General features: G+C 40.0%; 2 pseudogenes across 1 annotated transcript in view; both read right to left on the reverse strand.

Annotated features, from left to right (window-relative positions):
- The window catches only part of LOC144634032 (uncharacterized), a 43,644-nt pseudogene that overhangs the window by 2,372 nt on the left and 17,034 nt on the right, over positions 1–24,238 (reverse strand). The window lies entirely within an intron of this gene.
- LOC144634082 (uncharacterized) lies at positions 9,498–12,795 on the reverse strand (annotated as a pseudogene).

Here is a 24,238-nt window from a genome sequence, read left to right on the forward strand (position 1 = left end):
AAAATGTTAAAAACGACGACAATTTTTTTCCAGACTTGCTTGTTATAATAACGTTGTCATGGCAACGTCAAATATCATGGAGACATGGTTGACATATTAAAATTTCTGCAAGGGATGAATGGACAGCTACGGAAAGTTTCAGCATTGTAGAGTAAATCCTCTCTTTACAATGTCGAACAGAACACATGGGGGTGGCATCCACCTCCACCCTCTTGTACGTCCGAAGGTTAATTAACATTTTCAACGTTGTGCTATCACATCATATTTGTACTTCTTACCTTCAACACCTGTTTGTCCTGTTTTGCTTTCAGGATTGATGATTGACTGTCTCAAGGCATCCAACTTTTGTTCGATTTCATCCAACTTTTCCTTAATGCTGACCTCGTCTTTTACCCACTGTTTAAGAAGCTCTTGGTAGTGTTCCTCGAAATCAGGGTCCATGCATTCATTCTTCAGATCATCAATAGCTTCTTGGTAACATGCTCCTCCCAGTCTCACCAATGCATCTTGGATGTCCTGCCAGTATTGATTGAATGTTGCGTCATCAACTGAGGCTTCGCTAACATGACTGTAAACTGTGTTTCTGTAACACTTGATGCGAACAATGTCAGCTTCAGAAGTTAAGTCTCTCGCTGCCGGAAGATCATCCCAACCAGTAACTGGAGGAACAAGACCACAAATATTCCTTAGCAGGACCATCAGTAGAGTGATGTCAAAGTTCTTTGATGAAACTGAAGATTTGACGGCAGGATACAGTTTACTCCATTGTAAAGGATTCAACACTTTTTTCTTGAGCGATAACAACACAGCATGAACTTGGGGACTTGACAAAACGCTTTCCAGGCTCCCTAGTGGACGCTTCTTGTCAAATACTTCTCGCAAGACAGTTGCACCCACATCTACCAGAAGCCGACACAACCGGGCATAGTTGGTCGTTTCTTTAGTGGAATGAAATGTTGGAGCTGCGGAAGCCATGGTTAATGTCGCCTAAAATAATTACATACAAAATATCGTTTTATCGTTTATATTGAAAAACGAAGTGAAGTTAATTAATTAAATTCATGTGCAACGTGATAAAGGGATGAAAATATTTATATTTATTTGTGTTCAGCGGGTTTTTTTGTGCCCGGGATCGAACGCGATTTTTTTTCTTTTTAACAATTAGACTACGAGCCCGAGTTTTCTATGAGCCAATAGTCGACGAGGCGCAGCCGAGTTAGCTATCGCTCAAAGAAAACGAGGGCGAGATGTGTAATTGTTTTAGTGGGAAATCTAAACATTGCAGTCCAAAACCTTCAATTTTATGTACTTTTTAGCAAAGATAAAGAAAAATTGTCCATTTGACGCGCCATTGTTTTTGTTTCACGCGAGTAAACGCGCGCGACGTGACAGAAAGGGTCAGCTTATATTTATTTTCCTACTCGCGCACTCTTTTACGCACTTGTCCGGCCCAGCATAATATAGAACGAGTCGTTTACTAAAGTAAGTAAAATTAAAATACTTGGAAGTCTATTCAGTGTGTACGTTCGGTGATCGATGACAATCGAAGCCAAACAATATTTTCAAACACAATCCGACAGAATTAAAAAAAAAAAACACACACACACACACACACACACACGCCAGAACGAATCCTGAAAAGTTCTACATTCCAAAAACTGCACAGAGTTTTGTTTACCACGCGCATGTGGCATTGCACTTGTCTTGAACGTTACCGTTGGTCATTTCTTCAAAATGAGCAATGTGCTAGCTACTCAATTTTTTGCGCTCTCGTTTCTTGACATTTTATATGAATTCGATTGTATTCAGCAAAGAATCCAATCACGCGATTTTCTTCGACGGGGTTTGATAAAATTCGTTCAATCTCAAACGGTCTCTCGATTTTGTTTGAAATCAGTAGTCAGGAGCGCTCTGGTTTGGAATTCACAGATACTTTCCTGTTCACTATTTGTTTACTTTACATGCATGCACGCTTTTGCTTCTCGCTCAAATTAAGCGAATATATAAAGCCAAGGATTATTTCCAAGGCATTTAAAAACGTTCCGCAACGACAAGGAACATGCCACTATTAAACAAAGGAAAAGTGATATTGCCTCTTTCGTAAATAAAAGTTTGTTCAAAGCGAAACTAGAAATACTTGTAGTCTTACCTTAAATGGCTGACTTTAAACTTAAAGTTAAAAACTTTCGGCTCTCCGAGATGTGTTAATCCAGCTAAAGATATTTCCTTTTTTGTCCAAGTCAAGAGACAAATTCTATTCAATAGCTAGTTATCAAGAAGAAGTTCATTGATAGCAAGCAGATAAACAGATGAAGGTAGATTCCATACACTGCCACAAACTGATATAAACCTTTATAAACCTTATTTGAGGTGTGGTATTCACTAATATATACATATAATTAGGCTTCGGTTTCGAAAATGCAACGAACTGTAACTGCTATTGTACTCCGCTTTCAATGATTTGTGTCATTATGCTAAATATAAAACAAACAAGATATAATTAAACGTCTGAGAAAAAGTATAGAGACTACTTTTTAGTAGCTAAGGTAAAACGTGAAAGGCTCCTCCATTTAAAAGCGACACTGTTCAACGTTTACTGAGATTTTCTTCGCTTTTCTTTCAGCTGATACGTGTAGACTAAAATTTATCGACCGTCAACAAAACTGTGTCAGCAGAAGCGTGATGCTGGCGTGATCTCGTGATATTTATGTAATGCGGTTACCATGGAAATCGCGGTAGCATGTCACGAATCGCGCACGATACACACGAGTGGACAAATCACAAGGATGCGTGGGAACACAGAAACAGTGACTCGTTCTGAGTTGTCCTCTTGCTTTTTTTGGCTACTTATTACTCGGACAGCGGAAACGATTGTTGTTTTTTTTTTTTTCAAGTCTAATCAGTGGTCTTTCGAACTTGGGGAAATCGGGTCACTATGCGGACTAGCCAATCAAAGAGAGGCAGGGAGGGAGAGCGTGAACGTGACTACCTCTCGTAAAAATGTTGACCATTGACTTTGGAAACAAGAAAAGAAAATGGCTTACTACCTGTTCGAGATCATCCATGGCAGCATCAACATTTCGCTCCTATCCTCTTCCATCAAGAGTTAAACAGAGAGATCTCTTATGACCTCTTATATAGATTACGTTTGTTCCCATTCTCCCAGCGGAAAAACAGGGATACCCCTCTCACTTATGTAGAGCACAGTTGTTTCCATTCTTCAGGCGAAAAATAGGGATACCCCTCATAGTTATATAGAGCACAGCTGTTCCCATTCTCCCTCCATGGACAAAAAAGGATGCCCCATTTAGCACTTACGTAGACCAGGTGGTTCCTTGTCTCGCGTCTTGAAAAGGGATACCCCTCTGACTTATGTAGGCTGCAGTTTAGTGTCACAGGAGGGATACCCCTCTTGCTCTTATGTAAACCTCGTATCGACTTCCCACGCCACGCTCCGATTGGTAAATAATTTTTACGTCATCGAGTTAAGGGGGGGATACCCCCTATCCCCCAATTCTTAACGGCGAAGAAAAATTTGGTCACGCAATTATTAAGGTTAGGCCATGAACTCACTCCTTCTAGGGCTTTCCACAAGTTGCTCGAGATTTCCCAAAAAGTTGCCCGTAATTTCTCAAAAAGTTGCTCAAAAGTTGCTCCAAAAATTCAAAAAAGTTGCTTCTGATAATAAAAGTTGCTCGAAAGTTGCTCCAAAAAATCCAAAACGCTGCTTCTAATCAAGAGAATTTCTCTAAATATATGCTAATTTCCCTTTTTTGGTAAGATTTCTAAGCAGTTTAACAGCAAATTAAGTATATAAATAACATATTAAAGGGGAAAGTTTGTTTAATAGCAAGAATTCCTTTAACTGAGAAAAATCGTGAAGATATCAATGAGTCATGTTTGCTGACGAGTTTTGTAATGTTTTAATGCAAAATGAGCCGAAAGTTGAAATGTCTTCGGATGCTCCTCGGCAAACTTCGTAAATCTTCGGAAACGTTCGTATTACCTTTGAACAACACTCGGATAATCTTCGGAGATCTTCGGTTTTGAAATTGCTCAAAATGCAACAAGTTGCTCGAAAGGAAAAAAGTTGCTCGAAGTGGAAAAAGTTGCTCGAATCACGAAAAGTTGCCAAAAAGTTGCCGAGCAACTTGTGGAAAGCCCTAACTCCTTCACGCTCAAGATCACACAACACGTAACGTATTTTAATCAAAGTACATTTACAAAATTAAAATCACGTCAATATTTCACTAAGCGTAATCACATGTTCGCCGGAAATTGAACTTCTACATGCACTTTCGCAGACACTCGGTCCCAGGTCCCATCAACTACTAACCCAAAACGTGTGATATCATTCTGTCCTTTTTCCGCTTGTTTTTTACTACGAAGACTTTGATTGATCCGTTCCTTGTTCTTTGCGTAATATTGTCTCCATCGTTCATTGATCCGTTACCTGTTTTTTTCAGAGTATTTTCTTTGGTAACCGCTGATACGTTCCTTGTTCTTTTTACGATATGCTCTCTGGTTCCTGTTGATTTGTTCGCGCTTTGTTTCCAGACGGGCTTTGATAATCTCAGCATTCTCTGTACGCCATTGTTTTGCCGCGCTAGGATTCGCTCCCTGTTCTCTGCGTTATATCTTTTGTGGTAAGCCCTTCTACACAAGGTCTTCTCGCCCCCTTCTGGTAAATGATTGGAGCAATTTATCCTACAATCACGTTGTCTTATTGGCTGACACTTCCACCTCTTCTTCGTCATCATCCGATTCGTCGGAGAGTAACTTCTTTCTCATGACTCTGTTTAACAGGAATTTCCGTTTTGCCGCCGCTGACTCAGCTGCTTCGTTAAAATCCATGTCGTCTTCGTCAATAAAGCGTTGAAGAGTTTTCATGACTTTACGGTGTAGTGCGTCGCGTTTGATACGATGGGTCCATTTTAGACGCTCTAAGAAGGCCTTCCGAAGCCTTCTTTTACTCAGAGGTAATAGAGCATTGAAAGCGGCATTCTCGGCATAGTCTTCGGTTTTACTCTTGTCGAGACACCGTTTGACTTCTTCCATGTACGATTCTTTGAGATCTTCCCCCACTTTTTTACGTAACGGATCCCACGGATCATAGTCTGGGTCATTGTCCTCTACTTCCTCTTCCTCTTCTGAGCTGCTACTATTCTTTCCTTCTTCTTCTTTTTTTCTTTTTTTTTTTTCAGGTTCCTCTTCAGGATCCTCTTCCTCTTCATTTTCTTCATCGCTTCTACCTTCTTGCTCGGTGTCAAAAATATCTGGTGAGTGATCAGCTTTTTTCTTTTTTTCTCGTCAATGTTTCATCCAAGACAGCGTGCCTCAACTGAGCTGGAGTCGTTTGAAGTGATTTCTAATGTACAGTTTTTTCAGCAGTTAAGCCTCCTTCACCTTTCCTCGATACCAGCGTGGGTATCCTTCGTGCGTCAACAGGTGTCTTAACACCCGTCTCCTGTCATCACTGGCTGGGTGCAGGCCAAGTACCCGATAGGTCGTTCCGCCACTTTCTGATATACTGTCATTATGTCTGGCCAGAAGGTGGGAAAAACTTGAAGCAGTAAATTCCGCATAGCTAGTTGGTCGCGTGGATTCTTGAAGGTTATGATGTAATGGACATTCCTGGAAATACTTTTGGCGTATTTACCTGGTGGGAACATGTCTTGACATAAAAACAGGACGGTGATATTTTTATGGTGTGCGTGTTTAGTGCTCAAATCCAACAACTCCTTATCTTCACTCCCCTCTGTAATGAGATCATCCAACACAAGGAATCCACCGTTTGGAAACCACTTTTTCAATTGGGAGTTTGAAGGAACCCCTTCGCGAAATTGTACCCCAGCCTCTTGCATGTCTCTGAATCCATCTTGCCAGACCCCGTAACAGTAATGAATGGTCTCAGGGGGTGTACTAAACAACTCTGAGTGATCCAAAAGTAACGACCCGATAAAGTACGTCTTTCCGCAGCCAGAGGGACCCACGTGAGGGACCCAGAAGGACCGCAGCCAGAGGGACCCATTATAACCAGATATAAGTCGCACTATAGCAGCGCCGGTACTGATAAGCAGCAAGCCTCCTGCGATTCCTGGAATTGGAACAGACATGCTGCATCTACCCGCTAGTAAATAGGAAATTAAACAGCTAGGAGTCCATAACGTCTCCAGTCTTCGCGCGCGGAATTTCTTTTCTCGCTCGTTTTGGACTTGTCGCTCGTCGATTACAGGAGATAAGGTACGTACTGCTTGCTGATATTAACAGGCACGAGTTCGTTCGTGTTCTTCCGCACTCAATCAGTTCGTGATGGCATACACTTAAACATTATTGACGGCAAGCGTTCTATTCATTCAGGATGGTTAGAGGGTGGGTGGGTGGGGCTCATGATCCCCCACCCCCCCCCCCCCCCGTCAAGTCCCTGTGGAGTTAAATGAGACTCGCATATTCCGGCATCACAAAAACTCTTTTCCTTTGACGCATTTCACTTCTTTTCTCGTATCACATGCTCGTTTTTGTCCCAAGCTGAACTCGCTGCAATGAAGTCGTACTAGTACCCAGTCGTTAACTCACTTGAAGAATGAGAGGATCTGGGTACAAGATGGCTTGTTTACTAACTTACCTTATTACATTAAATTTTCGCGACACGTTAATTTCGCGAATTTCGCGATTTCAAAAAATCGCGAAATTAAAGTGAAGCGAACAATAAATGTCGCGAACATAACATGACGCGAAAATTAAGTGACTCACATTATGTCAATAATCAAGAAAGAATAAGATAAGTACCACGGAAGGAAGGAATTTTCAATGTAAATGGATTTTGTGTCAGTTGCCTCGATAACAGTAACTCATGCACGTACAAGAATGACCTATTTGTAGACATTGTGAGAACTGCTCTGTTGTTGCTATTGCCGAGATTAAGCATCGCCCTTGCGTTTTTGTTAATCCTTTGATGAAGTCGTTTTATTTATTTCAAGAGCATGTTTAATCATATTGCCAAGGAAAAGTAAATTGTGTCTTACGTAAAAACGCGAAATTAATTTGATTAAAAATACAAAATTTTCGCAAAATCGCGAAATTAATGTGTCGCGAAATATGCGCACCTCAAAATCGCGAAATTAATGTGTCGCGAAAATTTCATGTAATAAGGTACATTCCCATATCACTCGCTGTGTTTAGTCACACTGACCATGAATATATTCACAAAGCAAAATATTAATAGGGTGTTATTTTAAAAAGCGATGTATCATAAACGTTTGAAAGCTGATTCCGCTAAAATATTTACAGGGATATTGGGAAATAACGGGGGTAATGGAAGCGCAAAAGGATCGTTTTTTATTGAATGAATCGCGCTTTGTGGCAATGCTATCAGCCATTAAGTTAACTTTTTTAAAAACGTAGTTTTGTGTTCAAGTTTTCTGCTCGAGAAGACCACACAAAAAACGCGATTTTACCACTCAGTGATCAGTTAAAATCTCTTTGTGTCATATTTGACTCGGATTTTTTTAATTTCAAATTTCATGGAGAGTTATAAGCTTTTACAGGCGAAAAACTTATCATTATAGAATTCTAAGTCTTCAGTCTTTTCTACTAATTAAAGCTTATTTAAATATTTGGCGTCCACTATGACAATCTACACTGCACATTGTTTACCTCCCTTTTGTGTCAACTCGTGAAATTTTCTATCCGCGCTGAATTCTTGGACACAAAATTGCTTTTTTCTACTCTTCCGAAGGCTTCCCGAGCAAACAATAAGGAAAAAAGTAAGTTTGGAAATTTGGTTAGCGAAAACAAGATTGTCGGCGTCGCAAGCACTCGGAGGGCTCAGTCTAGAACTAGCATCGTGATTGGGTTGTTCTTTCGCTTCTGCTTGCAATGCGACTCCAACAATCTTGTTTCCAGTAGATCATAAGCAACGGAATAACAAGCGGAATCGAAAGAAAATGGGAATGTTCCGATTCTACGGACTCCGATTCCGTCGAGCTTATGACTCCTCTTACGACTCCGATTTTCGATTTTACTAGATCGTAAGCGCTCTTACGACTCCAACTCTTTTGCTTGTCGCTAGTGAACTGAAACCAACCTTAAAAAAAGCTAGCGGACTACTTACTACAGACTTCAAAGTAATGGTTTGAGAATGTGAAGGCAGGCCCGTATGGAGGGAGGGAGGGGTGCGATGGGTGCGTCAACACCCCCCACGAGCCTTGGAAGTCCGCGCATTATGGTCCTTTGGGTTGAAGATCCACCATTTGCAGATTCATGTGGTATATTTTGGACCAAATTGTGTGATTTTAGGTTTATTTCAACGATACATTTTACTTAATGTCCTTCATAGTCGAACCGTTCGAAGTTTCCTCAGGCGCTACCAAAAAGAGAGGATACTGGGTACTTGTTGGGCTTGGAAGCACCTTAGAAGATCGAAGCTTGCCAAAGTGCTAAAAGATCAACAAACCGACTCTGGCTGATTTATGTAATTACCATTTGACACTTAAAGGAAGAAACCTATCTTTTTCCCGTCTTCCTACTATGAAGTGCCGTCACTGTTAGCTAAATAAATTGTAAATTACGTCACCCCTAAGGTTCTGTTTCGAAAAATATGATTTGAATTTAAAAATGAACTAGAACTATTGTCGATGTCACCTTCACTTTTACCAGCCTTTTTTTCCTAACAAACGGTCTTCAAAACGCACGAAATGCTGTCTCAGATAAGCTATGTTTTCCAAATTTCCTGGGGGAGGATACCCCCAGAGCCCTCTACGTTATCGCGCCTGCGGCGCTCACGATTTCGCGCCGAAGGCGCTCAGACGCACCCCCATGCAATATCCTGGTTACGGGCCTGGAAGGGAGCCTTTTTCTTAAAACTTCAATTTGGATGCTGTATAAACTGTATTTTCAGTAAGTTTGTGATAGATTTGTCGTAATCAAATTGAAGTTTTATTGTCATTTATTCTTAAAAATTCAGTACAAAACACAATCAATGTGTGGAGAAAACCGGTCAATTGAAGACGTTTTAAAAAGGATCTCTGCTGCGTATTAGCTTCTCGCAAGTTTCAGTGGAATCCTGATTTATCGAGCCTCCAATGGACACAAAAATTAATTTGAAAAATCAGAGAGTTCAAGAAACGGGGTGGAAGGGGGGGGGGGGGGGTGGAATTGCAGTGTACGACTGAGAAAGGAAACGACTTTTGTTTCGAGTACTCGGCAGTTTCGAACAATCGAGGTTCGATAACTTGGGATTCCACTGTACTTTATATTGCCAAGATTGACAAATTTCTTTATTTATACTTAAAAAACCCCTGACCAACCAACTCCCCAGAAAAGCAGCCTTTAATCAATCAATATGGAAACAACTGTCTATTACAAAATGACTTTTTCTCGAGATAAAAGTAAAAGATAGAACGTGCTTATCATTACGAAAATCTAGGAAAACCTTAGTCATAATTAAGTTTAACAACTACCAGAGCTAATCATTGTTTTTTTTACAAAGGTTTTTCTTTACCTTTTTTGTTCACTGCAAAAATATGCTATAAACGGATGATAGAATACTTAGGTTTAAAGAGTGGAATTAAAAAAAATAATAATAATCAAAATCGACCGATCTATATCCACGCTGACTCGTGAACGTCTTTATATATTTACATAATATTCACATTGCCAACTTTGAACATCTTTTTTATCACTATCATGCTAAAAGTATAATTTAAGATCTGGTTTTTCACTTTTAAGATTTCTGAGACGCTCCTTACCGGCATCGGCGATCTGCCGATTACCTCTCAAATCTAGTGAGGTTACTTGACAGGCTGATGATTGTAACGCTTGAGATAGACTGACAACACCGGCATCAGTGATCTGATTAAAACACAGATTTAGTGAGGTTACTTGACAGGCTGATGACTGCAACGCTTGAGATAGACTGACAACACCGGCATCAGTGATCTGATTAAAACACAGATTTAGTGAGGTTACTTGACAGGCTGATGATTGTAACGATTGAGATAGACTGACAACACCGACATCAGTGATCTGATTATATCTCAGATCTAGTGCGGATACTTGACAGGTTGATGATTGTAACGCTTGAGATAGACTGTCAACACCGGCATCAGTGATCTGATTATATCTCAGATCTAGTGCGGATACTTGACAGGTTGATGATTGTAACGCTTGAGATAGACTGTCAACACCGGCATCAGTGATCTGATTATCACACAGATTTAGTGAGGTTACTTGACAGGCTGATGATTGTAACGCTTGAGATAGACTGTCAACACCGGCATCGGTGATCTGATTATTATACAGTTCTAGTGAGGTTAATTGACAGGCTGATGATTGTAACGCTTGAGATAGACTGACAACACCGGCATCGGTGATCTGATGATTACTACCCAGATCTAGTGAGGTTAATTGACAGGCTGATGATTGTAACGCTTGAGATAGACTGTCAACACCGGCATCAGTGATCTGATTATCACACAGATTTAGTGAGGTTACTTGACAGGCTGATGATTGTAACGCTTGAGATAGACTGTCAACACCGGCATCGGTGATCTGATTATTATACAGTTCTAGTGAGGTTAATTGACAGGCTAATGATTGTAACGCTTGAGATAGACTGACAACACCGGCATCGGTGATCTGATTATTATACAGTTCTAGTGTGGTTAATTGATAGGCTGATGATTGTAACGCTTGAGATAGACTGAAAACACCGGCATCGGTGATCTGATGATTACTACCCAGATCTAGTGTGGTTAATTGATAGGCTGATGATTGTAACGCTTGAGATAGACTGACAACACCGGCATCAGTGATCTGAATATTATCCAGTTCTAGTGAGGTTAATTGACAGGCTGATGATTGTAACGCTTGAGATAGACTGTCAACACCGGCATCGGTGATCTGATTATTATACAGTTCTAGTGTGGTTAATTGATAGGCTGATGATTGTAACGCTTGAGATAGACTGAAAACACCGGCATCGGTGATCTGATGATTACTACCCAGATCTAGTGTGGTTAATTGATAGGCTGATGATTGTAACGCTTGAGATAGACTGACAACACCGGCATCAGTGATCTGAATATTATCCAGTTCTAGTGAGGTTAATTGACAGGCTGATGATTGTAACGCTTGAGATAGACTGACAACACCGGCATCGGTGATCTGATTACTACGCAGATCTAGAAAGGTCACTTGAGAGGTTGATGATTGTAACGCTTGAGAGAGGCTGGAAAGTACCGTCTTCAGTGATCATATTATTAAAAAGATTTAGTGAGGTTATTTGACAGACTGATGATTGTAACGCTTGAGATAAACTGGCAGCACCGCCATCGGAGATCTGATTACTACCCAGATCTAGTGAGGTTACTTTACAGGCTGATGATTGTAACGCTTGACTGAAAACACCGGCATCGGTGATCTCATTATCAGTCAGTTTTAATTCTGTCAATTTACTGGAAACTAATCCTCTAATACAATCAACGCATTTATCATTTATTTGACAATGAAACAGATCCAGTTCGGTAACGGCACAGAAGTCTTTCTCCAATGAATTACAGATTCGTCTTACTCCAGACTGTGTTAGTTCTGAAAAGATGATTCTCAACCTATCAACAACAGATGACTGTCCAGAAAAGGTTTCAAGTCTTGTCTCGGCTCTTTCTTCATTCAGTGCACTAATGACGTCTAACAATAACGAGACGGCAATGCAGTCCACATCAGTTAAGTTCTCAAAATAAATTTCTCCGATGTCAGTAACGTATTGACGGTGATATTTCTTTATGACACTTTTAGCGAATTATTTGTCTTCGTACTCAGTGAGACATTTCAGTCTTACAAGAATGTCTTTGTTTTCAAAGGAAGGTGGCAGTGCTTCAAGTAATTTTTCCATCAGTTCGCTGTCTTCCGCCCTTGATAGAATTCCTGACATAAATTGCATAACCAATGACGATACACTTTCTGTGGAGGGTATCTCTTTTCTCTTCACAAACCAACGAGCCGCTAAATACTCCTGCAGTGTAAGGTCAGTGAAACAAAAGTGTTTCGTCACTTGCGAAAAGGATTGCCTGAAAGGTGGACCACAATGAAGAAGACCGCTTGCTCTCAGGCTTTCAACCTCTTCTAAACTAAACTTTTCCATGTCTTCTTCAACAAAAAGAAATCTTTTCTCCAGAAGTAGTTGAGCTGCTAGCTCGGAAAGCTTGTCAAGCGTAACTTTGGGAGGAAATTTCTTTTTATTATGCTCCGTTACAAATCTGTTCACAACTTCATAATAGAGGTCACTTGTTTTGACGGGAAGAGCATCAATGCTCATTGATTCCTTCAGCATATACTCCATGTAGCAACACATCAGAAAACAGAGCACGGGAATATGTGCAAAGCTGACAAGTTCCTCATTCTTGGTGATGTGATCAAGTACAGCGTTCTTCATGTTCTCGTTTTCTTTGAAATACTTCCCAATGTACTCTTTGATTTGTTGTTCAGAAAATCCTGTAATTTCTACATATCGATCAAAGTGAATTCTGTTCATCTTATCAGACTCATCGGGTCTTGACATTGTCATAACAACTGAACCTCTCAAAATCTTGCCTTTAATTAACTTGGCACAAAGTGCGGATACTGGCATTTTTTCTTGAGCGTTATTCGGATACTGTTCATCCAAATCACTTGCGATATAATCTTGTTGTGAACTCAATCCCAATCCCTGCTTTTCCAGTGAGAAGAATTGATTTGGGATTCTTGCTCTGACTTGACTCAGGGATGAATATTTCTTGACAATGTTTGACTCGACGAGTTTAGCTCACTTGACCGTACTTACGAAGGTGTTCCTCTCTTCCCATTTCCAGGTCGTCTGCAACAGGCTTTCTTCCACGTTGTATGAGGAGATTAGTGAGTATCGCATCTGTTCTAACACTAGACATGTTGGCAGAAGTCATTAACTTGCTCTGGAATTCCGTTTGGCTTTTGATTGATGCCTTTAACGCGCATGAGTAGGCAGTTACATCTGAAAACAAACAGAAAGCAGCATTTACACAGTCGGAATACTACTTAAAACAGTTGATGAGTGTATGTTAGTTTTATTATGTAGGGAAAAAAAACAATTCAGTTACATCAACTGTATTACTATTATTATAATTATTTCTTTTTTCTAAGTTGTGTGTTTACACAGGGAGTCCTCGCATGAGCTATGAGGATAAATAAAAAAATCATTCTTACTTGTTATCGTCGCGTTGTTTTGCGTTTTATCAGCCATTTTGAATTTTTAATACTCGGTCAGCAGGTTCGAGGTCTGGAATCGAGAAAAGTGTGGGGTCTGGGACGTTCGAAACATTCGTAAATATTAGTTCTCGGGACGACATCCGATCAAGCTATGAGTGCTCTATAGTGACAATGGGTGAAACTCTCAGCTTTCATGGTTCCATCTTTCTGCCAGTTGGGGGTCACGGAAGTGGAATACCATCTTACAACGTGAAGTAAAAATGTAACTTGCGGAAGCGACAGCAATGCGTGCAAAATGGCCTAATATCTTCCCGAGTTGTCAAGTATAGTCTCAATACCACTTAAAACTCTAAATTTCTTTAAATCCTTACATATAGTTTGCTTAAATAACTTCGGTGACGGCCTTGAGTTGCGTAAAGTTTAAAAAAATTGAAAGAAACTACTGTAGTCAATCATGCTTTTGTTTAAAGGCATTCCTTTGGTCTGTCGGTTCAGTGCCGCCCTGTAGTTGGATATTAAGGTCGCGGGGGATACCTACGGTATGAATAAATTCATTAGGCGAAATTTTGCTTGACCTGCATCTTTAAAAACGCTTATTTCTCGGCCGTTATGGGTGCGATTAAGCTCACCTCACATTTTACAGAGACGTAAAGAAATGATGGAATATTATCAATGTCATCGTTTATTTGGAAGATTTCACTTGACAGCGGTAAAATAGCCTCGTAAGTGACAAAGTGGGAGAAACATGATTTTGTGGCAGAGTTTGTGGATCGATTAGGATACAGCACACTGTGATCTTGTCAATAACTGATCAGTCAACACCTCTAGTGTGTCATAACAGAAGCGGATTTTTTAATTTAAAGTTTGCCAGCAAGTTATGATGGTTTAAATGCGCAAATGTGAATTTAATGCTTTCTTTCTCTTCTAAAAGCGCTCTTTTAAAATTCCGCTTCTGTTATGACACACTACAGTATTCCTAGTTTGCCTCTCTGCAGTGGCAGGTCATGAAGTTCTATATCCGCGATAAATTCTCTGCCACAAAATTGTCGAAAAGTCCAAACTTTGAGATTTCCGAAGGTTTCCCGATCAAAACACGGTTTCCAAATGGTAATTTGGGTAGTTATATTCCACGCTTTTATGGTGAGAACAATGCGTTTTCAACATCAAATCACGCACGCGTGCTCATATTTGCCCCCGCAGGGTTTTGGCCCAGAGGCCAAAACCCGAGGAGGCACCTTAGGAGTCCCCGGGTGTATACATACAAGTATACAATATTTGTTGAAAAAAATGTGTTTGTAATGGGCGAAGCGTTCTCGATTTGACAAAACTAGGCGCGCACGGTCGTGACGGGTAATATTTTAGCAAGCGCGCACGGTGGTGTCGGGTACTTTCAACCACGAGGTCGCGTTTCGTCACCTTCGAGCTTCTACATCTTTCAGCAGCATTTCGTTTTCCGGTTTTGGTTTACGCGTGTTCACAGATTTGTTCGAGCGGTTTCTCTGCTTTAAGTGATATTTGAAGCAGTTGTTAGTAATACGTCGAAAGATTTCGAGCAATTGGTTTCGTATTCTTGGCTACGTGTGTTCCAAGAGCTGGCTCGAGCGTCAACGTTTGCTTTCGGGGGTTTGTATCGTATACGGATAATAAACAAGAGAACAGTGCGATTATGGCTAAATCGGAGAATAGTATACTCCGATTTAGGGGTAATATTCTCCGATTTACCACATGATGGTAACTGATTGCGGTTTAACTTACTGAACGACATTGTGACACAAGAGCGACTGAGTAAAACGGCTTGTAGACATAAATATATAGTAAGAATCATGAATCTTGTAACACATTGTAGCATTGTTATGATACTACATGGATACCCAATCAAAAAGTGTTATTTTTTAATGCAAACAAGGATTGAAAAATCAAAAGAATGCTCATGTGCCGCTTACCAGTTAGCAGTTTAATTTTAGATTGAATGCGTGACAAATCTTGTCACGTATTGTTAGTCAAAGTCCCCAATGGCGTGACAAACCTTGGCACGTATTATTATTTGAAGCGTTCAATGGCGTGACAAATCTTGTCACTTACTGTTATTCAAAGCGCTTAATGAGTCGGCTTGGCTTAATGAAAGGAGAAAAACTGCGGCGGCGGCTTTCGCTTCCTTTATCGCGTCAATATGTTTGTATTAAAATCGGGCTTTTTGATTCCTCCAGATTGCTTAAAAGATTAGAGGTTGGGTTTGTCACGTTCTGTCTCTTTTAAGTAACGAAATACTGAAACCTGAAGTTGACTGAAGATGAAGGATAAGGTATTGAGTTTTTCTCAGTTGAAATCACTGTTATTCGCTTTGGAGCATTTTCCGGAAAAGTTAAGATGGTCATTGATTGCAAAGTATGTTAGTGAAAGCAAGGTTGAAGACAAGACAACAATTCGTATCGGAGGATCACTAAAATCGAAAAGTGGAGAAGTAGAAGAGTTCAATCCAACACCAGAAGAATGTAAAACGGTATCTCAGTGGCTAACAAAGAATCATCCACAACTACTAGAAAGCTTCGATGAGAGTAAGCCCTTCTTTAAATCGTCGGAGAAAGATGCCTTTAAACCGATTGTTTTATTGCCGGGCAAATTAAAGTGCTGTGGCTCAAGCATTACTATACGCAACAGACCATCTTTTCCAGTAGTGTACACCAGTCATGGAACGAACGTAGCCGCATCATTTAATGGTAACTGCAAGACGTGCAGGAAGGTTTACTACTACAGCTATTTTGAAGATTGTCCCGTGTCAGAAGGCGACAGTAACAAGGACTCGAAAGATCAGCGGAGGGTGTATTATGACTTTTCACCCGACTCGAAATACTTCCAAGTGTCAAATAAAACCATGTTTGAGACGCATTTGGTGAAAAACATTGTTTACAACGTTGAAATTTGCGCAAGCGCATTCGAATCTCGTTCTGATGTATACAACTTTATGCATCGTGAATTGGACAAGGGTGTCTTGAGCAAACTGGAAAACTTTTCAAGAGTGAAAGGCAACAATGAAGACAATGTGTGGAAATTGAATGCAGATCGAGTGGAAGAGTGCTATTTTCTTTGGAAGACAATAAATCTTTTCAGAAACAATGGATCTCTTTATCTCTTTACTTGTTAAACGTGAAACAAGCTGATGTGGAGGGCAAACGGCGAAGTTTAGAAGAAGTTTGTCTGGAGTCATGGAGGTTGATATGTAATTCACCGAACAAGTGGATTCATCACAAGTGTGAAGTTCCTGGCTGTACTGAAGGTTACGTCAGTGTTGACGGCCTGGAGAAAGTACGTAGACCAATGTGTGCCGCGCCTAAAGAAAAACTTTATGTAAACAAGGGAGAAGGCAATTTTATCAAATGTTGCACCAATACACCCACTCTTGGAGGGAAATCGCAAAAAGCGTCTAAATTCTGCTGGGAGCATTTGCACCTTCAAGAAAATGATCGCGAGGAGGTGGATAAAACCGAAACTGACAGAGACGAAACCAAAAACAGGGACGAAGTAATTGGAAAAGTAGTTGAAAAGGAAGCGCACATTTATCCCATTTCAGCGGGATATATTGACCAGAAAGCTGTTGGAGACATCCCTGAACACGACGGATTAGATTGCGAGCAAGGCGGTTGTAAATCGAAAGAGAAGGTAAACCGATACATGGACCGCACTGCAGGACTGCTTACAGCGGTACGACCTTGCGGGATTATTGTAAAGGCACAGGAGATGTATACTTGTGAATCATGCACCCAAGTATATGCGTTTTTGTTGTTAACGTTCGGTAGGACAACAGACGATTTAATGAGACTGAAGTATGTGGGGTATGATAGAGCGTGTGATCTTCATCCCTTCTTGAGCAACCTCAGTAAGAAGGGAAATGTCGGTGCAAAAATTCTTTTAGATCATGTGAAGTTTTTAGTGGATATATTTCATGTGATGAAGCACAAAGAGCAGCGCTGTATGCCTCCGGACAATCCAAAGTGCCGCTATCATCCTCATCTGGAAACATTCAAAGAAATCAGAGGAACAAACACTGAATCCGCAGAACAGAGCAATCGCTTTCTTAACAGATTTAAACACATGTGCAAACGAATGGCTGAATTTAAGTTTAAAGCATTCATGTGGTTTGTGATCGAAACACATAATGAACTTATAGAGGAACGCTTAAAAGGCAAAGGAAAAATGAAATAATCTTTAAAGTGCAAGTACAAGAGGCACTTTATTCAAAGTGTTTTTTAGGCTATCATGTTGTAAAATAAGTTTAAAAGGTTCAAGTTCACTTTTACCGCGTAGATTCAAAGCCAAAGGAAAAATGAAGTAATGTTCAAAGCGCGAGCACAAGAGGCACTGTATTCAAAGTGTATTGTAGCTATAGGTTATCATGTTTAAAATAAAAGTTTAAAAGGTTCTAGTAGTTCACTTCATACCGCGTAAATTCGTAGAATAATTATAAGAATTATCAAATCGGAAAAATAGGTAGAATCGCGTAGAACTCGGGGAATCGAAAAAATCGGAGAATAACAATCGTATAATCGGAAAAATCGCACAATCGTGTAGAACTAGGAGAATCGGAAAAATCGGAGAATAACAATCGGAAGAATCGTATAATCGGAAAAATCGCACAATCGTGTAGAACTAGGAGAATCGGAAAAATCGGAGAATAACAATCGGAAGAATCGTATAATCGGAAAAATCGCACAATCGTGTAGAACTAAGAAGAATCGGAAGAATCGGAGAATAACAATCGGAAGAATCGTATAATCGGAAAAATCGGAGAATTGTGTAGAACTAAGAAGAATCGGAAGAATCGGAGAATAACAATCGGAAGAATCGTATAATCGGAAAAATCGGAGAATTGTGTAGAACTAAGAAGAATCGGAAGAATCGGAGAATAACAATCGGAAGAATCGTATAATCGGAAAAATCGGAGAATCGTGTAGAACACGGAGAATCGGAAAAATCGCAAAATAACAATCGGAAGAATTGTATAATCGGAAGAATCGGAGAATCGTGTAGAACACGTAGAATAAGAATAATCGGAGAATCGGAAGAATTGTACGTCACAATTCATATTTTACTATTCTCCGATTTAGCCATAATCGCACTCTTCTGGAGAATAAACAAGAATGTAATACAAGGTAATTCGTTTCGCTAACAAACTGTCAGATTATTTGATCCAAAGAGTGGGTTGAATAAGAATCAAAAATCGGTTTTCTCGAATCTTTGAACTGTGTCATATTTTGTTACTCGCGGAATTTTTAGGCTTTTTGGCCTGGAAATTATTGTTAGTATTAAAGTTATTTTGAATGTTATAAGCCAGGAAATAAGCTTGCGTGTTGTCACCACGAATAATGTGTTGTGTGTATTTCCGCTAGGTTAATATTTCCGCGCGCTAGGTAATATATTCGACTTGAACTTGTGAATTATATTTTCAGGATGCAACGATGTCACACAACAAGAAATTCCGCAGCAAACAATGTCATGAAGACAAAAGACTCCACTAATCCTAGATTATTGCTGTAAAACAAATTATAAAAAGGCGGGTAGCTTTATAGTAAGAACTATTACTAGTTTTAGGCAAATATCTTGTCGTAAAGTTGTCGATGTCAGTCGTTGCACTTCGTGAATACGCTTTAAATAAATGCATAATGATGAACCTAAGCTGTCCCCCGCGACCTTAAAAGCAGTGTTCAAATCTCAATAAACATTTTTGTAAATTTACACGTTCTGTAAAAAGTGTAACCTGAATTTTTCCATTCTCGTTGTTGTTTTGCATAGACCACAGGCGGCCCAAGCTCTCTATCAGATTACCTTTGGACGTGACTCTTACGAGCGGCGTTGTGTTACAAAGATTCGAATTATAAGGGTTTGTATGGGAAACAACGGTTTTGCTTTAAAAGTTAAAAAAAATGTATATTTTGTGAATAAAGTTGACTTACCCTGATTCGTTGTTTCATTCTTTGTTGTATTCCAGCTTCTCAGGTCGATTCAACGCGTTTTCGGCGAGTTATCGTTATTTATTTTAGCAGTGGAACACCTAAATAACGATAACTCGCCGAAAACGCGTTGAATCGACCTGAGAAGCTGGAATACAACAAAGAATGAAACAACGAATCAGGGTAAGTCAACTTTATTCACAAAATATACATTTTTTTTAACTTTTAAAGCAAAACCAATGTTTCCCATACAAACCCTTATAATTCAAATCTTTGTAACACAACACCGCTCGTAAGCAAGAGTCACGTCCAAAGGTTATCTGATAGAGAGCTTGGGCCGCCTGTGCATAGAACGTGCAGGCAGTGTTCAGCTAATTACGCCTTTTGTTTTGTGACCTTCTGATTTGCAATTCTCATTTCGGCTTAAGATGAGTTTGAGAAATGGCGGTGTCTTCCTCGACAAGTAAATTCAAACTAAGAGATCAGAATTAAAATGGTAGGAATAAAAAAAAATTCAATCTTGTCCGCGGCCAATTTGTTTCATTGGCAACGATGAACGTCGCCTAGGAAAAGGTTTAATTAGCAACCACCGTTCTGCACGTGCAATTGGGTTTTAAATCTTTGCATATTGCAAATCGCATCTGAGAACGAAATTAAATATTCAGTCATTATTCTAATTCCGAAACAAAAAGAAAAAACTTTCGGAATTGAAAAGCACCAATCAGAACAAACAATGTCATTTACTTCCGCCTTAAATCTGTCAATCAATGAATCGAAATTCTTACTTCCGTGACCCCCAACTGGCAGGAAGATGCAACCAAATCAAAGATTTTAAAACGACGCCAAAATATTGTATACCTTAGAAACAATTGGGTAAAATAAGCTCATGGATATCTAGTTCGACCATTCTCCTGTCGGCTGAGTAAGTATAGTAAAATTTAGACAGATATTTGGCTGCGAATTTTTGTGAAATTTGAGGGCTGTCATTTACAGTTTCACCCCTTGTCATAAACTGAGAGATACGAGCGGTTCCGAAGATTTCTCGGTTCCAGTCCTCGTTCAGGCTGAACGCGAATAATTTTTTCGGCTCAAGAACACCAACTTGCAGACCGCGTAAAAAGAAAAAAAAGACAGGACAAAAGCAGGTAAAGTTATATTTTTATTTATCCTCTTGACTGATGTGTGGGCCCCCTGTGTGTTTATCGGTTTGTATGAAGTTTTTGTCATGCAAATAAAACTACTTGTGGCGCTATGCGAAGAGGCATTGTATTCAATCCTTATTGGAGGCAGCGGGCCGAGTCAGGTTTAGGGCAGTGGACACTAGCTGGCCCGGCCCTAGCTGCCCTGTCCACCCTACGACTAGAGCTGGATTTGTTCTCGATAGTCCCAAGACAAGAGAAGATGTTGTAAGAGAAGATGTGCCCCTATGATAATTTTTTAATCTATCTATAGTTTCGCGCCATACTTTGGCAAGTTATGTTAAGCAACTTCCGACCTCGCTCCCACAACCGCGCAAACAAAAAAAACAAATGCAAATCCAAGCAGTAGCTTACGTTCCTCGAATTTACAAATCAGGTAGCATACTTAATTAAAGTCGCCTAGTTGCGGACTGGAGGAGAAAACTATTTTCAATAAATTATCTCAAGAAAAGACCTGTGTATGAGGGAACCATTCCCTTAGATAATCCTCTTTTCCGCGGGCGCGCTTTGTATTTTTTTGGGGGGGGGTAAAATTTGTTTCGCCCGTATGTGGAGATAAACTTAAGTCAACGCCAGGACTCGAGCCAGGACTCGAGCCAGAACTTGAGCTCAGGACATGAGCCCAGGACTCAAGTCAGAACTATTGTTGTCCTTGTTGCTGTGAAATTCACATGATTTATCACAATATATAGTAACAAACAAAAGCTAACCGCAAGCAAACCGAAATGAAAGCTAACCGTACACAAACTGGAGTAAAAGCCATACGGTCCTCTCATGGCGCTAACCGAAGCGCTGTAAGAATCCTGCCTCGAGTCGTGGCTTGAATTCTTAGCTCTAGTTCTGAGCTCGATTCCTAGCTCGAGGGTCTCAATGGGGTTGTGGCAATTACCGTTAATTTTTTTGGCTTTTTTATGACTAACGGTTAATTTATTTCTTTTTCAGTTAACGGAGTTGTTAAAAATTAATTTGTATTGGTATAAAACATATTTATACAAATTGAAGTTAATTTTCAACTTGTTAAAACAATGGAGATTATTCTTTAGGTCTAGGACCATTGAATTTTGAAGATATAGAGATACAGAGCAACAGTCAGAGCTGTCAAAACGTCTGTCAACTCGTGCCAAGACACATTCGGCAGACACTTCTAACACTTCCGGTTTGCCTAATTAAGAGTATCGGCCTTTCTAGGTAACAAGACACATAAAAGGCAGACCAAAAAGTCTTGACAAGAGATCTTGAGACCTTCATTTTAGTGGCTGGAATTTTTACGGTCAACCTTTTTTAAGGCTAACGGTTAAGTTTTTTTTTCAATTCTTACGCCTAACGGCTAACGTTTTGGCTGTTTTACAGCTAACGGCTAACCCCATTAAGACTCTCTAGCTCGAGTCCTAGCCGTCGAATCTTAGCTCGTGTCCTGACTCGGTATTTAAGAGTGCACCCGTTTGATTGCATATTTTGGAAACTAGCTCAAAGCACAACCCCTTTTATAGTGCATTTCCAATTTAAATTACAGAAAGTGTAGATGGGGTACAGCTCTAATCAGTAAAGAGCTTAAAAATAGACATTTAGTCATTAAACTATTTAAAAATGGATTTAGTCAGTAAACAGCCAAACGGCAGTTAATTTCTTAGATGTACTTCTTCAAAGCGCTGCAAATGGTGTCCTATTGCAAAGTAAATGATAAAACAAGGCAGCGGTTTTAAATTCTTTAAAATGGAATAAGTTCACGAACGGTACAATTTGTATTTCAGGAGCAGTGGCTTCTTCAGATGATTCTGGGTGCAGATCACAAAATGTTTGCAGTCACTGGCAGAGCTTGACAGGGCTTGTCTATTCTAGTGTCGTTCTCGCCAGACGAAACAGTCTCAGGGAGTTTCGGCTCAACGAAATCTACTGAAAAGCGAGACAGTTAAGGTTTTAGTCCAAACTTCGCACTGATTTACATTGCGCGTGGCCAGGCAAACGAAGAGTACAAATGTTTTCCTCCTTTCGCCCGTTATTTGTGCTCAACAAGCAGCTTCGTGCCCTGTGATGAGAAATTTTCCTCAGTTTAAAAACCTCCTAATTCAGTGTTCCACTTTATTACTCCTTGATGCTCAGAATCTGTTAAACGTCCCGGTGTGGTGACTGATTTGAGATGAAAACCTTCATGCATGTAAACTTTTATTAAAAAAATTCTAAATCAAAAATTATAATTTCTGACAATTACGAACACATTTTAAACTTTCGAACATTACCCCATTTAGATCATGTATACTTCTAACCTTCAACAGTTGTTTTTCTTTCAGGACTCACGATTGATTCTTTCAAGTCATCAAACTTCCTTCCAAACTTTTCTTGTCTTTCTGCGATTTCATCAAGTCTTTCCTTAATGCTGACTTCATCTTTTACCCACTGTTTAAGAAGCTCTTGGTAGTGCTCCTCAAAGTCAGGGTCCATGCATTCATTCTTCAGATCATCAATAGCATCTTGGTAACATGCTCCTCCCAGTCTCACCAATGCATCTTGGATGTCCTGCCAGTATTGACTGACTGTTACGTCATCAACTGAGGTTTCGCTGGCATGACCATAAACTGTGTTTCTGTAGCACTTAATGCGAACTACATCTGCTTCAAGGGTTGTGTCTGTCACAGATGGACGACTGTCCCAACCAGTAACTGGAGGAACAAGACCACAAATATTCCTTAACAGGACCATGAGAAGAGTGATGTCAAAGTACTTTGATGAAACTGAAGATTTGATGGCAGGATACAGTTTGCCCCATTGTAAAGGATTCAGGACTCTTTTCTTTCGAAGTGATTTCAGTATAGCGTGTGCTGGAGGAGTTGACAAGACGGTGTCCAGGCTTCCTGGTGGACGCTTCTTGTCAAATGTCTTTCTCAGGACACTAGCACCCACATCTACCAGAAGCCGACACAACCGGGCATAGTTGGTCGTTTCTTTAGTGGAATGAAATGTTGGAGCTGCAGAAGCCATGGATGATGAGGCCTATAGTGATCACAAAAATATAGATAAAGACATCTATAAAAATGAAAGAAAACGTAAACTTACGCATTTTACCACGTAAGTGGTAAACTGAAAAGGGCTGAAAGTAGAGACTTATTCATTACGATAGTAATTAAACCATGTATTTCCTTTTTCACTTTAGCCCTGGAAAGAAAGAAGAGGGGGGGGGGGGGGGGGAGGGCAGTTACGGGGCAAAGAAAATTTATTTAAACTCGTTCGGATTCTAATGCCAAAGACCGAGTTTATTCTTAACTTTTTAGCTTCCAGTATTGCAACTGCAATTGCACCTTACATATTAATTTACCAACAGTAGTAGCACTTTATAAACTAACGGTAAATCAGTATATATGTTGTAAACTGGCCAAATGGATTGCATGTTTTAGATGTCATTTCAGTGTTTTTTTGTGCTCGGAACTGCAAATGTGAGCTGATTTTGACGTGGTTTCGCAAAATTTAAATTACTGGTACGTAACTAGCGCCAGTTCCAAATCATGCAAATTCAACCTTTTGAATAACCATCGGTTAAAGACCGATCCAGACAAGCTTCGACAGTTTTAGTGATTTTGCCAAAGGAATAAAGAGCTCAAGAGCTCGACATGTTGAGCCGGAAAACATTAACGGTGGCTTTTGGTTAGCGGGTTTAAGCAGGCGTGAAAGTATATTAGCCGGGGGAACGCGCGAGGGAACTCGTGAGATGAGAGGAATCAATCAGCACCACCTTTTCTCCCCGCGCGCCATCTTTCCAAGCGGGCTCAAATAACTCGAACCCATATTTACTCCTGTACCAGCTTCCCAGGCAAGTTCAAAACGTGTTGTTTACTTATCAACGTTCGAAAATTAAAATTATATAAAACGACTGAAGTACAA

Source organism: Oculina patagonica, chromosome 12 (assembly GCF_052425735.1).
Source record: "Oculina patagonica isolate OP01 chromosome 12, crgOcupat, whole genome shotgun sequence".
Taxonomy (NCBI): domain Eukaryota; kingdom Metazoa; phylum Cnidaria; class Anthozoa; order Scleractinia; family Oculinidae; genus Oculina; species Oculina patagonica.